We start from the raw sequence: 12,216 nt of genomic DNA on the forward strand, positions 1-12,216 counted from the left end.
TAGAGAGTGAGTACGAGTGAGTAGTAGCGAGTGAATAGTAGAGAGTGAGTAGTAGAGAGTGAGTAGTAGAGAGTAGTAGAGAGTGAGTAGTAGTGAGTGAGTAGTAGAGAGTAGTGGAGTAGTAGAGTGAGTAGTAGAGAGTAGTAGAGAGTGAGTAGTAGAGTGAGTAGTAGAGAGTGAGTAGCAGAGAGAGAGTAGTAGAGATTAGTAGAGAGTGAGTAGTAGGAAGAGAGTAGTAGAGAGTAGTAGAGAGAGAGTAGTAGAGAGTAGTAGAGAGTGAGTAGTAGAGAGTGAGTAGTAGAGGTAGTAGAGTGAGTAGTAGAGTGAGTAGTAGAGCGAGAGTAGTAGAGAGAGAGTAGTAGAGAGTGAGTTGTAGAGAATAGTAGAGAGTGAGTAGTAGAGAGAGTAGTAGAGAGTAGTAGAGTAGTAGAGAGTAGTAGAGTAGTAGAGAGTAGTAGAGTAGTAGAGAGTAGTAGAGTAGTAGAGAGTGAGTAGTAGAGAGTAGAAGAGAGCGAGTAGTAGAGAGTGAGTAGTGGAGAGTGAGTAGTAGAGAGTAGTAGAGAGTGAGTAGTAGAGAGTGAGTAGTAGAGAGAGAGTGAGTAGTAGAGAGTAGTAGTAGAGAGTGAGTAGTAGAGAACGAGTAGTAGAGAGTGAGTGGTAGAGAGTAGTAGATTGAGTAGTAGAGAGTAGTAGAGAGTGAGTAGTAGAGTAGTAGAGAGTGAGTGGTAGAGAGTAGTAGAGAGTAGTAGAGTGAGTAGTAGAGAGTAGTAGTAGAGAGTAGTAGAGATTAGTAGAGTGTAGTAGAGAGTAGTAGCGAGTAAGTAGTAGAGAGTGAGCAGTAGAGAATGAGTAGTAGAGAGTGAATAGTAGAGAGTAGTAGAGAGTGAGTAGTAGAGAGTGAGTAGTAGAGAGTAGTAGAGAGTGAGTAGTAGAGAGTAGTAGAGAGTAGTAGTGAGTGAGTTGTAGAGAGTAGTAGAGTGAGTAGTAGAGAGTGAATAGTAGAGAGTAGTAGAGTAGTAGAGAGTGAGTACTAGAGAGTAGTAGTAGAGAGTAGTAGAGTGTAGTAGAGAGTGAGTACTAGTGAGTAGTAGCGAGTGAATAGTAGAGAGTGAGTAGTAGAGAGTGAGTAGTAGAGTGAGTAGTAGAGAGTGAGTAGCAGAGAGAGAGTAGTAGAGAATAGTAGAGAGTGAGTAGTAGGGAGAGAGTAGTAGAGAGTAGTAGAGAGCAAGAAGTAGAGAGTAGTAGAGAGTGAGTAGCAGAGAGTGAGTAGTAGAGGTAGTAGAGTGAGTAGTAGAGTGAGTAGTGGAGAGTAGTGGAGTAGTAGAGTGAGTAGTAGAGAGTAGTAGAGAGTGAGTAGTAGAGTGAGTAGTAGAGAGTGAGTAGCAGAGAGAGAGTAGTAGAGAGTAGTAGAGAGTGAGTAGTAGGGAGAAAGTAGTGGAGAGTAGTAGAGAGAGAGTAGTAGAGAGTGAGTAGTAGAGAGTGAGTAGTAGAGAGTGAGTAGTAGAGGTAGTAGAGTGAGTAGTAGAGTGAGTAGTAGAGCGAGAGTAGTAGAGAGAGAGTAGTAGAGAGTGAGTTGTAGAGAATAGTAGAGAGTGAGTAGTAGAGAGAGTAGTAGAGAGTAGTAGAGTAGTAGAGAGTGCGTAGTAGAGAGTAGTAGAGTAGTAGAGAGTAGTAGAGTAGTAGAGAGTGAGTAGTAGAGAGTAGAAGAGAGCGAGTAGTAGAGAGTGAGTAGTGGAGAGTGAGTAGTAGAGAGTAGTAGAGAGTGAGTAGTAGAGAGTGAGTAGTAGAGAGAGAGTGAGTAGTGGAGAGTAGTAGTAGAGAGTGAGTAGTAGAGAACGAGTAGTAGAGAGTGAGTGGTAGAGAGTAGTAGAGAGTAGTAGATTGAGTAGTAGAGAGTAGTAGAGAGTGAGTAGTAGAGAGTGAGTAGTAGAGAGTGAGTAGTAGAGAGAGAGTAGTAGAGAGTGAGTAGTAGAGTAGTAGAGAGTGAGTGGTAGAGAGTAGTAGAGAGTAGTAGAGTGAGTAGTAGAGAGTAGTAGTAGAGAGTAGTAGAGATTAGTAGAGTGTAGTAGAGAGTAGTAGCGAGTCAGTAGTAGAGAGTGAGCAGTAGAGAATGAGTAGTAGAGAGTAGTAGAGAGTGAATAGTAGAGAGTAGTAGAGAGTGAGTAGTAGAGAGTGAGTAGTAGAGAGTAGTAGAGAGTGAGTAGTAGAGAAGAGTGAGTAGTAGAGAGTAGTATAGAGTGAGTAGTAGAGAGCAGTAGAGAGTAGTAGTGAGTGAGTTGTAGAGAGTAGTAGAGTGAGTAGTAGAGAGTGAATAGTAGAGAGTAGTAGAGTAGTAGAGAGTGAGTACTAGAGAGTAGTAGTAGAGAGTAGTAGAGTGTAGTAGAGAGTGAGTACTAGTGAGTAGTAGCGAGTGAATAGTAGAGAGTGAGTAGTAGAGAGTGAGTAGTAGAGTGAGTAGTAGAGAGTGAGTAGCAGAGAGAGAGTAGTAGAGAGTAGTAGAGAGTGAGTAGTAGGGAGAGAGTAGTAGAGAGTAGTAGAGAGCAAGAAGTAGAGAGTAATAGAGAGTGAGTAGCAGAGAGTGAGTAGTAGAGGTAGTAGAGTGAGTAGTAGAGTGAGTAGTAGAGAGTAGTGGAGTAGTAGAGTGAGTAGTAGAGAGTAGTAGAGAGTGAGTAGTAGAGTGAGTAGTAGAGAGTGAGTAGCAGAGAGAGAGTAGTAGAGAGTAGTAGAGAGTGAGTAGTAGGCAGAGAGTAGTGGAGAGTAGTAGAGATTGAGTAGTAGAGAGTGAGTAGTAGAGAATGAGTAGTAGAGAGTGAGTAGTAGAGGTACTAGAGTGAGTAGTAGAGTGAGTAGTAGAGCGAGAGTAGTAGAGAGAGTAGTAGAGAGTGAATTGTAGAGAATAGTAGAGAGTGAGTAGTAGAGAGAGTAGTAGAGAGTAGTAGAGTAGTAGAGAGTGCGTAGTAGAGAGTAGTAGAGTAGTAGAGAGTAGTAGAGTAGTAGAGAGTGAGTAGTAGAGAGTAGAAGAGAGCGAGTAGTAGAGAGTGAGTAGTGGAGAGTGAGTAGTAGAGAGTAGTAGAGAGTGAGTAGTAGAGAGTGAGTAGTAGAGAGAGAGTGAGTAGTGGAGAGTAGTGGTAGAGAGTGAGTAGTAGAGAACGAGTAGTAGAGAGTGAGTGGTAGAGAGTAGTAGAGAGTAGTAGATTGAGTAGTAGAGAGTAGTAGAGAGTGAGTAGTGGAGAGTGAGTAGTAGAGAGTGAGTAGTAGAGAGAGAGTAGTAGAGAGTGAGTAGTAGAGTAGTAGAGAGTGAGTGGTAGAGAGTAGTAGAGAGTAGTAGAGTGAGTAGTAGAGAGTAGTAGTAGAGAGTAGTAGAGATTAGTAGAGTGTAGTAGAGAGTAGTAGAGAGCGAGTAATAGAGAGTGAGTAGTAGAGTGAGTAGTAGAGAGTGAGTAGTAGAGAGTGAGTAGTAGAGAGAGTAGTAGAGAGTGAGTAGTAGAGTAGTAGAGAGTGAGTAGTAGAGAGTAGTAGAGTGTAGTAGAGAGTGAGTACGAGTGAGTAGTAGCGAGTGAATAGTAGAGAGTGAGTAGTAGAGAGTGAGTAGTAGAGAGTAGTAGAGAGTGAGGAGTAGTGAGTGAGTAGTAGAGAGTAGTGGAGTAGTAGAGTGAGTAGTAGAGAGTAGTAGAGAGTGAGAAGTAGAGAGAGTAGTAGAGAGTGAGTAGCAGAGAGAGAGTAGTAGAGATTAGTAGAGAGTGAGTAGTAGGAAGAGAGTAGTAGAGAGTAGTAGAGAGAGAGTAGTAGAGAGTAGTAGAGAGTGAGTAGTAGAGAGTGAGTAGTAGAGGTAGTAGAGTGAGTAGTAGAGTGAGTAGTAGAGTGAGAGTAGTAGAGAGAGAGTAGTAGAGAGTGAGTTGTAGAGAATAGTAGAGAGTGAGTAGTAGAGAGAGTAGTAGAGAGTAGTAGAGTAGTAGAGAGTGAGTAGTAGAGAGTAGTAGAGTAGTAGAGAGTAGTAGAGGAGTAGTAGAGTAGTAGAGAGTGAGTAGTAGAGAGTAGTAGAGTAGTAGAGAGTAGTAGAGTAGTAGAGAGTGAGTAGTAGAGAGTAGAAGAGAGCGAGTAGTAGAGAGTGAGTAGTGGAGAGTGAGTAGTAGAGAGTAGTAGAGAGTGAGTAGTAGAGAGTGAGTAGTAGAGAGAGAGTGAGTAGTAGAGAGTAGTAGTAGAGAGTGAGTAGTAGAGAACGAGTAGTAGAGAGTGAGTGGTAGAGAGTAGTAGATTGAGTAGTAGAGAGTAGTAGAGAGTGAGTAGTAGAGTAGTAGAGAGTGAGTGGTAGAGAGTAGTAGAGAGTAGTAGAGTGAGTAGTAGAGAGTAGTAGTAGAGAGTAGTAGAGTGTAGTAGAGAGTAGTAGCGAGTAAGTAGTAGAGAGTGAGCAGTAGAGAATGAGTAGTAGAGAGTAGTAGAGAGTGAATAGTAGAGAGTAGTAGAGAGTGAGTAGTAGAGAGTGAGTAGTAGAGAGTAGTAGAGAGTGAGTAGTAGAGAGTAGTAGAGAGTAGTAGTGAGTGAGTTGTAGAGAGTAGTAGAGTGAGTAGTAGAGAGTGAACAGTAGAGAGTAGTAGAGTAGTAGAGAGTGAGTACTAGAGAGTAGTAGTAGAGAGTAGTAGAGTATAGTAGAGAGTGAGTACTAGTGAGTAGTAGCGAGTGAATAGTAGAGAGTGAGTAGTAGAGAGTGAGTAGTAGAGTGAGTAGTAGAGAGTGAGTAGCAGAGAGAGAGTAGTAGAGAATAGTAGAGAGTGAGTAGTAGGGAGAGAGTAGTAGAGAGTAGTAGAGAGCAAGAAGTAGAGAGTAGTAGAGAGTGAGTAGCAGAGAGTGAGTAGTAGAGGTAGTAGAGTGAGTAGTAGAGTGAGTAGTAGAGAGTAGTGGAGTAGTAGAGTGAGTAGTAGAGAGTAGTAGAGAGTGAGTAGTAGAGTGAGTAGTAGAGAGTGAGTAGCAGAGAGAGAGTAGTAGAGAGTAGTAGAGAGTGAGTAGTAGGGAGAGAGTAGTGGAGAGTAGTAGAGAGAGAGTAGTAGAGAGTGAGTAGTAGAGAGTGAGTAGTAGAGAGAGAGTAGTAGAGAGTGAGTTGTAGAGAATAGTAGAGAGTGAGTAGTAGAGAGAGTAGTAGAGAGTAGTAGAGTAGTAGAGAGTGCGTAGTAGAGAGTAGTAGAGTAGTAGAGAGTAGTAGAGTAGTAGAGAGTGAGTAGTAGAGAGTAGAAGAGAGCGAGTAGTAGAGAGTGAGTAGTGGAGAGTGAGTAGTAGAGAGTAGTAGAGAGTGAGTAGTAGAGAGTGAGTAGTAAAGAGAGAGTGAGTAGTGGAGAGTAGTAGTAGAGAGTGAGTAGTAGAGAACGAGTAGTAGAGAGTGAGTGGTAGAGAGTAGTAGAGAGTAGTAGATTGAGTAGTAGAGAGTAGTAGAGAGTGAGTAGTAGAGAGTGAGTAGTAGAGAGAGAGTAGTAGAGAGTGAGTAGTAGAGTAGTAGAGAGTGAGTGGTAGAGAGTAGTAGAGAGTAGTAGAGTGAGTAGTAGAGAGTAGTAGTAGAGAGTAGTAGAGATTAGTAGAGTGTAGTAGAGAGTAGTAGCGAGTCAGTAGTAGAGAGTGAGCAGTAGAGAATGAGTAGTAGAGAGTAGTAGAGAGTGAATAGTAGAGAGTAGTAGAGAGTGAGTAGTAGAGAGTGAGTAGTAGAGAGTAGTAGAGAGTGAGTAGTAGAGAAGAGTGAGTAGTAGAGAGTAGTATAGAGTGAGTAGTAGAGAGTAGTAGAGAGTAGTAGTGAGTGAGTTGTAGAGAGTAGTAGAGTGAGTAGTAGAGAGTGAATAGTAGAGAGTAGTAGAGTAGTAGAGAGTGAGTACTAGAGAGTAGTAGTAGAGAGTAGTAGAGTGTAGTAGAGAGTGAGTACTAGTGAGTAGTAGCGAGTGAATAGTAGAGAGTGAGTAGTAGAGAGTGAGTAGTAGAGTGAGTAGTAGAGAGTGAGTAGCAGAGAGAGAGTAGTAGAGAGTAGTAGAGAGTGAGTAGTAGGGAGAGAGTAGTAGAGAGTAGTAGAGAGCAAGAAGTAGAGAGTAATAGAGAGTGAGTAGCAGAGAGTGAGTAGTAGAGGTAGTAGAGTGAGTAGTAGAGTGAGTAGTAGAGAGTAGTAGAGAGTGAGTAGTAGAGTGAGTAGTAGAGAGTGAGTAGCAGAGAGAGAGTAGTAGAGAGTAGTAGAGAGTGAGTAGTAGGGAGAGAGTAGTGGAGAGTAGTAGAGAGAGAGTAGTAGAGAGTGAGTAGTAGAGAGTGAATAGTAGAGAGTGAGTAGTAGAGGTAGTAGAGTGAGTAGTAGAGTGAGTAGTAGAGAGTAGTAGAGTAGTAGAGAGTGCGTAGTAGAGAGTAGTAGAGTAGTAGAGAGTGCGTAGTAGAGAGTAGTAGAGTAGTAGAGAGTAGTAGAGTAGTAGAGAGTGAGTAGTAGAGAGTAGAAGAGAGCGAGTAGTAGAGAGTGAGTAGTGGAGAGTGAGTAGTAGAGAGTAGTAGAGAGTGAGTAGTAGAGAGTGAGTAGTAGAGAGAGAGTGAGTAGTGGAGAGTAGTAGTAGAGAGTGAGTAGTAGAGAACGAGTAGTAGAGAGTGAGTGGTAGAGAGTAGTAGAGAGTAGTAGATTGAGTAGTAGAGAGTAGTAGAGAGTGAGTAGTGGAGAGTGAGTAGTAGAGAGTGAGTAGTAGAGAGAGAGTAGTAGAAAGTGAGTAGTAGAGTAGTAGAGAGTGAGTGGTAGAGAGTGGTAGAGAGTAGTAGAGTGAGTAGTGGAGAGTAGTAGTAGAGAGTAGTAGAGATTAGTAGAGTGTAGTAGAGAGTAGTAGCGAGTCAGTAGTAGAGAGTGAGCAGTAGAGAATGAGTAGTAGAGAGTAGTAGAGAGTGAATAGTAGAGAGTAGTAGAGAGTGAGTAGTAGAGAGTGAGTAGTAGAGAGTAGTAGAGAGTGAGTAGTAGAGAAGAGTGAGTAGTAGAGAGTAGTAGAGAGTGAGTAGTAGAGAGTAGTAGTGAGTGAGTTGTAGAGTAGTAGAGTGAGTGGTAGAGAGTGAATAGTAGAGAGTAGTAGAGTAGTAGAGAGTGAGTACTAGAGAGTAGTAGTAGAGAGTAGTAGAGTATAGTAGAGAGTGAGTACTAGTGAGTAGTAGCGAGTGAATAGTAGAGAGTGAGTAGTAGAGAGTGAGTAGTAGAGTGAGTAGTAGAGAGTGAGTAGTAGAGAGAGAGTAGTAGAGAGTAGTAGAGAGTGAGTAGTAGGGAGAGAGTAGTAGAGAGTAGTAGAGAGCAAGAAGTAGAGAGTAGTAGAGAGTGAGTAGCAGAGAGTGAGTAGTAGAGGTAGTAGAGTGAGTAGTAGAGTGAGTAGTAGAGAGTAGTGGAGTAGTAGAGTGAGTAGTAGAGAGTAGTAGAGAGTGAGTAGTAGAGTGAGTAGTAGAGAGTGAGTAGCAGAGAGAGAGTAGTAGAGAGTAGTAGAGAGTGAGTAGTAGGGAGAGAGTAGTGGAGAGTAGTAGAGAGAGAGTAGTAGAGAGTGAGTAGTAGAGAGTGAGTAGTAGAGAGTGAGTAGTAGAGGTAGTAGAGTGAGTAGTAGAGCGAGAGTAGTAGAGAGAGAGTAGTAGAGAGTGAGTTGTAGAGAATAGTAGAGAGTGAGTAGTAGAGAGAGTAGTAGAGAGTAGTAGAGTAGTAGAGAGTGCTAGTAGAGAGTAGTAGAGTAGTAGAGAGTAGTAGAGTAGTAGAGAGTGAGTAGTAGAGAGTAGAAGAGAGCGAGTAGTAGAGAGTGAGTAGTGGAGAGTGAGTAGTAGAGAGTAGTAGAGAGTGAGTAGTAGAGAGTGAGTAGTAGAGAGAGTGAGTAGTGGAGAGTAGTAGTAGAGAGTGAGTAGTAGAGAACGAGTAGTAGAGAGTGAGTGGTAGAGAGTAGTAGAGAGTAGTAGATTGAGTAGTAGAGAGTAGTAGAGAGTGAGTAGTAGAGAGTGAGTAGTAGAGAGTAGTAGAGAGCAGTAGGGAGTGAGTAGTAGAGAGTAGTAGAGAGTGAGTAGTAGAGTGAGTAGTAGAGAGTGAGTAGCAGAGAGAGAGTAGTAGAGAGTAGTAGAGCATGAGTAGTAGAGAGTAGTAGAGAGTGAGTAGTAGAGAGCGAGTAGTAGAGGGTGAGTAGCAGAGAGTGAGTAGTAGAGTGAGTAGTAGAGTGAGTAGTAGAGCGAGAGTAGTAGAGAGAGAGTAGTAGAGAGTGAGTATTAGAGAGAGTAGTAGAGAGTGAGTAGTAGAGAGTGAGTAGTAGAAAGTAGTAGAGAGTGAGTAGTGGAGAGTGAATAGTAGAGAGTAGTAGAGAGCGAGTAATAGAGAGTGAGTAGTAGAGTGAGTAGTAGAGAGTGAGTAGTAGAGAGTGAGTAGTAGAGAGAGAGTAGTAGAGAGTGAGTAGTAGAGTAGTAGAGAGTGAGTGGTAGAGAGTAATAGAAAGTAGTAGAGTGAGTAGTAGAGTGAGTAGTGGAGAGTGAGTAGTAGAGAGTAGTAGAGAGCCAGTAATAGAGAGTGAGTAGTAGAGTGAGTAGTAGAGAGTGAGTAGTAGAGAGTGAGTAGTTGAGAGAGAGTAGTAGAGAGTGAGTAGTAGAGTAGTAGAGAGTGAGTAGTAGAGAGTAGTAGTAGAGAGTAGTAGAGTGTAGTAGAGAGTGAGTGCGAGTGAGTAGTAGCGAGTGAATAGTAGAGAGTGAGTAGTAGAGAGTGAGTAGTAGAGAGTAGTAGAGAGTGAGTAGTAGTGAGTGAGTAGTAGAGAGTAGTGGAGTAGTAGAGTGAGTAGTAGAGAGTAGTAGAGAGTGAGTAGTAGAGTGAGTAGTAGAGAGTGAATAGCAGAGAGAGAGTAGTAGAGATTAGTAGAGAGTGAGTAGTAGGAAGAGAGTAGTAGAGAGAGAGTAGTAGAGAGTAGTAGAGAGTGAGTAGTAGAGAGTGAGTAGTAGAGGTAGTAGAGTGAGTAGTAGAGTGAGTAGTAGAGCGAGAGTAGTAGAGAGAGAGTAGTAGAGAGTGAGTTGTAGAGAATATTAGAGAGTGAGTAGTAGAGAGAGTAGTAGAGAGTAGTAGAGTAGTAGAGAGTGAGTAGTAGAGAGTAGTAGAGTAGTAGAGAGTAGTAGAGTAGTAGAGAGTGAGTAGTAGAGAGTAGAAGAGAGCGAGTAGTAGAGAGTGAGTAGTGGAGAGTGAGTAGTAGAGAGTAGTAGAAAGTGAGTAGTAGAGAGTGAGTAGTAGAGAGAGAGTGAGTAGTAGAGAGTAGTAGTAGAGAGTGAGTAGTAGAGAACGAGTAGTAGAGAGTGAGTGGTAGAGAGTAGTAGAGAGTAGTAGATTGAGTAGTAGAGAGTAGTAGAGAGTGAGTAGTAGAGAGTAAGTAGTAGAGAGTAGTAGAGAGCAGTAGGGAGTGAGTAGTAGAGAGTAGTAGAGAGTGAGTAGTAGAGTGAGTAGTAGAGAGTGAGTAGCAGAGAGTGAGTAGTAGAGGGTGAGTAGCAGAGAGTGAGTAGTAGAGTGAGTAGTAGAGTGAGTAGTAGAGCGTGAGTAGTAGAGAGTAGTAGAGAGTGAGTAGTAGAGAGTGAGTAGTAGAGGGTGAGTAGCAGAGAGTGAGTAGTAGAGTGAGTAGTAGAGTGAGTAGTAGAGCGAGAGTAGTAGAGAGAGAGTAGTAGAGAGTGAGTATTAGAGAGAGTAGTAGAGAGTGAGTAGTAGAGAGTGAGTAGAAGAGAGTGAGTAGTAGAGTGAGTAGTGGAGAGTGAGTAGTAGAGAGTAGTAGAGAGCGAGTAATAGAGAGTGAGTAGTAGAGTGAGTAGTAGAGAGTGAGTAGTAGAGAGTGAGTAGTAGAGAGAGAGTAGTAGAGAGTGAGTAGTAGAGTAGTAGAGAGTGAGTGGTAGAGAGTAGTAGAGAGTAGTAGAGTGAGTAGTAGAGTGAGTAGTGGAGAGTGAGTAGTAGAGAGTAGTAGAGAGCGAGTAATAGAGAGTGAGTAGTAGAGTGAGTAGTAGAGAGTGAGTAGTAGAGAGTGAGTAGTAGAGAGAGAGTAGTAGAGAGTGAGTAGTAGAGTAGTAGAGAGTGAGTAGTAGAGAGTAGTAGTAGAGAGTAGTAGAGTGTAGTAGAGAGTGAGTACTAGTGAGTAGTAGCGAGTGAATAGTAGAGAGTGAGTAGTAGAGAGTGAGTAGTAGAGAGTAGTAGAAAGTGAGTAGTAGAGAGTGAGTAGTATTGAGTAGTAGAGTAGTAGAGAGTGAGTAGTAGTGAGTAGTAGTGAGTGAGTAGTAGAGAGTAGTAGAGAGTGAGTAGTAGAGTGAGTAGTAGAGAGTGAGTAGCAGAGAGAGAGTAGTAGAGAGTAGTAGAGAGTGAGTAGTAGGGAGAGAGTAGTAGAGAGTAGTAGAGAGAGAGTAGTAGAGAGTGAGTAGTAGAGTGAGTAGTAGAGGTAGTAGAGTGAGTAGTAGAGTGAGTAGTAGAGCGAGAGTAGTAGAGGGAGAGTAGTAGAGAGTGAGTTGTAGAGAATAGTAGAGAGTGAGTAGTAGAGAGAGTAGTAGAGTAGTAGAGAGTGAGTAGTAGAGAGTAGTAGAGTAGTAGAGAGTAGTAGAGTAGTAGAGAGTGAGTAGTAGAGAGTAGAAGAGAGCGAGTAGTGGAGAGTGAGTAGTGGAGAGTGAGTAGTAGAGAGTAGTAGAGAGCGAGTAGTAGAGAGTGAGTAGTAGAGAGAGAGTGAGTAGTAGAGAGTAGTAGTAGAGAGTGAGTAGTAGAGAACGAGTAGTAGAGAGTGAGTGGGAGAGAGTAGTAGAGAGTAGTAGATTGAGTAGTAGAGAGTAGTAGAGAGTGAGTAGTAGAGAGTGAGTAGTAGAGGTAGTAGAGAGCAGTAGGGAGTGAGTAGTAGAGAGTAGTAGAGAGTGAGTAGTATAGTGAGTAGTAGAGAGTGAGTAGCAGAGAGAGAGTAGTAGAGAGTAGTAGAGCGTGAGTAGTAGAGAGTAGTAGAGAGTGAGTACTAGAGAGTGAGTAGTAGAGGGTGAGTAGCAGAGAGTGAGTAGTAGAGTGAGTAGTAGAGTGAGCAGTAGAGCGAGAGTAGTAGAGAGAGAGTAGTAGAGAGTGAGTATTAGAGAGAGTAGTAGAGAGTGAGTAGTAGAGAGTAGTAGAGAGTGAGTAGTAGAGTGAGTAGTGGAGAGTGAGTAGTAGAGAGTAGTAGAGAGCGAGTAATAGAGAGTGAGTAGTAGAGTGAGTAGTAGAGTGAGTAGTAGAGAGTGAGTAGTAGAGAGAGAGTAGTAGAGAGTGAGTAGTAGAGTAGTAGAGAGTGAGTGGTAGAGAGTAGTAGAGTGAGTAGTAGAGAGTAGTAGTAGAGAGTAGTAGAGATTAGTAGAGTGTAGTAGAGAGTAGTAGCGAGTAAGTAGTAGAGAGTGAGCAGTAGAGAATGAGTAGTAGAGAGTAGTAGAGAGTGAATAGTAGAGAGTAGTAGAGAGTGAGTAGTAGAGAGTGAGTAGTAGAGAGTAGTAGAGAGTGAGCAGTAGAGAGTAGTAGAGAGTAGTAGTGAGTGAGTAGTAGAGAGTAGTAGGGTGAGTAGTAGAGAGTGAGTAGTAGAGAGTAGTAGAGTAGTAGAGAGTGAGTACTAGAGAGAAGTAGTAGAGAGTAGTAGAGTGTAGTAGAGAGTGAGTACTAGTGAGTAGTAGCGAGTGAATAGTAGAGAGTGAGTAGTAGAGAGTGAGTAGTAGAGTGAGTAGTAGAGAGTGAGTAGCAGAGAGAGTAGTAGAGAGTAGTAGAGAGTGAGTAGTAGGGAGAGAGTAGTAGAGAGTAGTAGAGAGCAAGAAGTAGAGAGTAGTAGAGAGTGAGTAGCAGAGAGTGAGTAGTAGAGGTAGTAGAGTGAGTAGTAGAGTGAGTAGTAGAGAGTAGTGGAATAGTAGAGTGAGTAGTAGAGAGTAGTAGAGAGTGAGTAGTAGAGTGAGTAGTAGAGAGTGAGTAGCAGAGAGAGAGTAGTAGAGAGTAGTAGAGAGTGAGTAGTAGGGAGAGAGTAGTAGAGAGTAGTAGAGAGCAAGAAGTAGAGAGTAGTAGAGAGTGAGTACCAGAGAGTGAGTAGTAGAGGTAGTAGAGTGAGTAGTAAAGTGAGTAGTAGAGAGTAGTGGAGAGTGAGTAGTAGAGAGTAGTAGAGAGCGAGTAATAGAGTGAGTAGTAGAGTGAGTAGTAGAGAGTGAGTAGTAGAGAGTGAGTAGTAGAGAGAGAGTAGTAGAGAGTGAGTAGTAGAGTAGTAGAGAGTGAGTAGT

This window comes from Triturus cristatus, chromosome 7 (assembly GCF_964204655.1).
Source record: "Triturus cristatus chromosome 7, aTriCri1.1, whole genome shotgun sequence".
Lineage (NCBI taxonomy): Eukaryota > Metazoa > Chordata > Amphibia > Caudata > Salamandridae > Triturus > Triturus cristatus.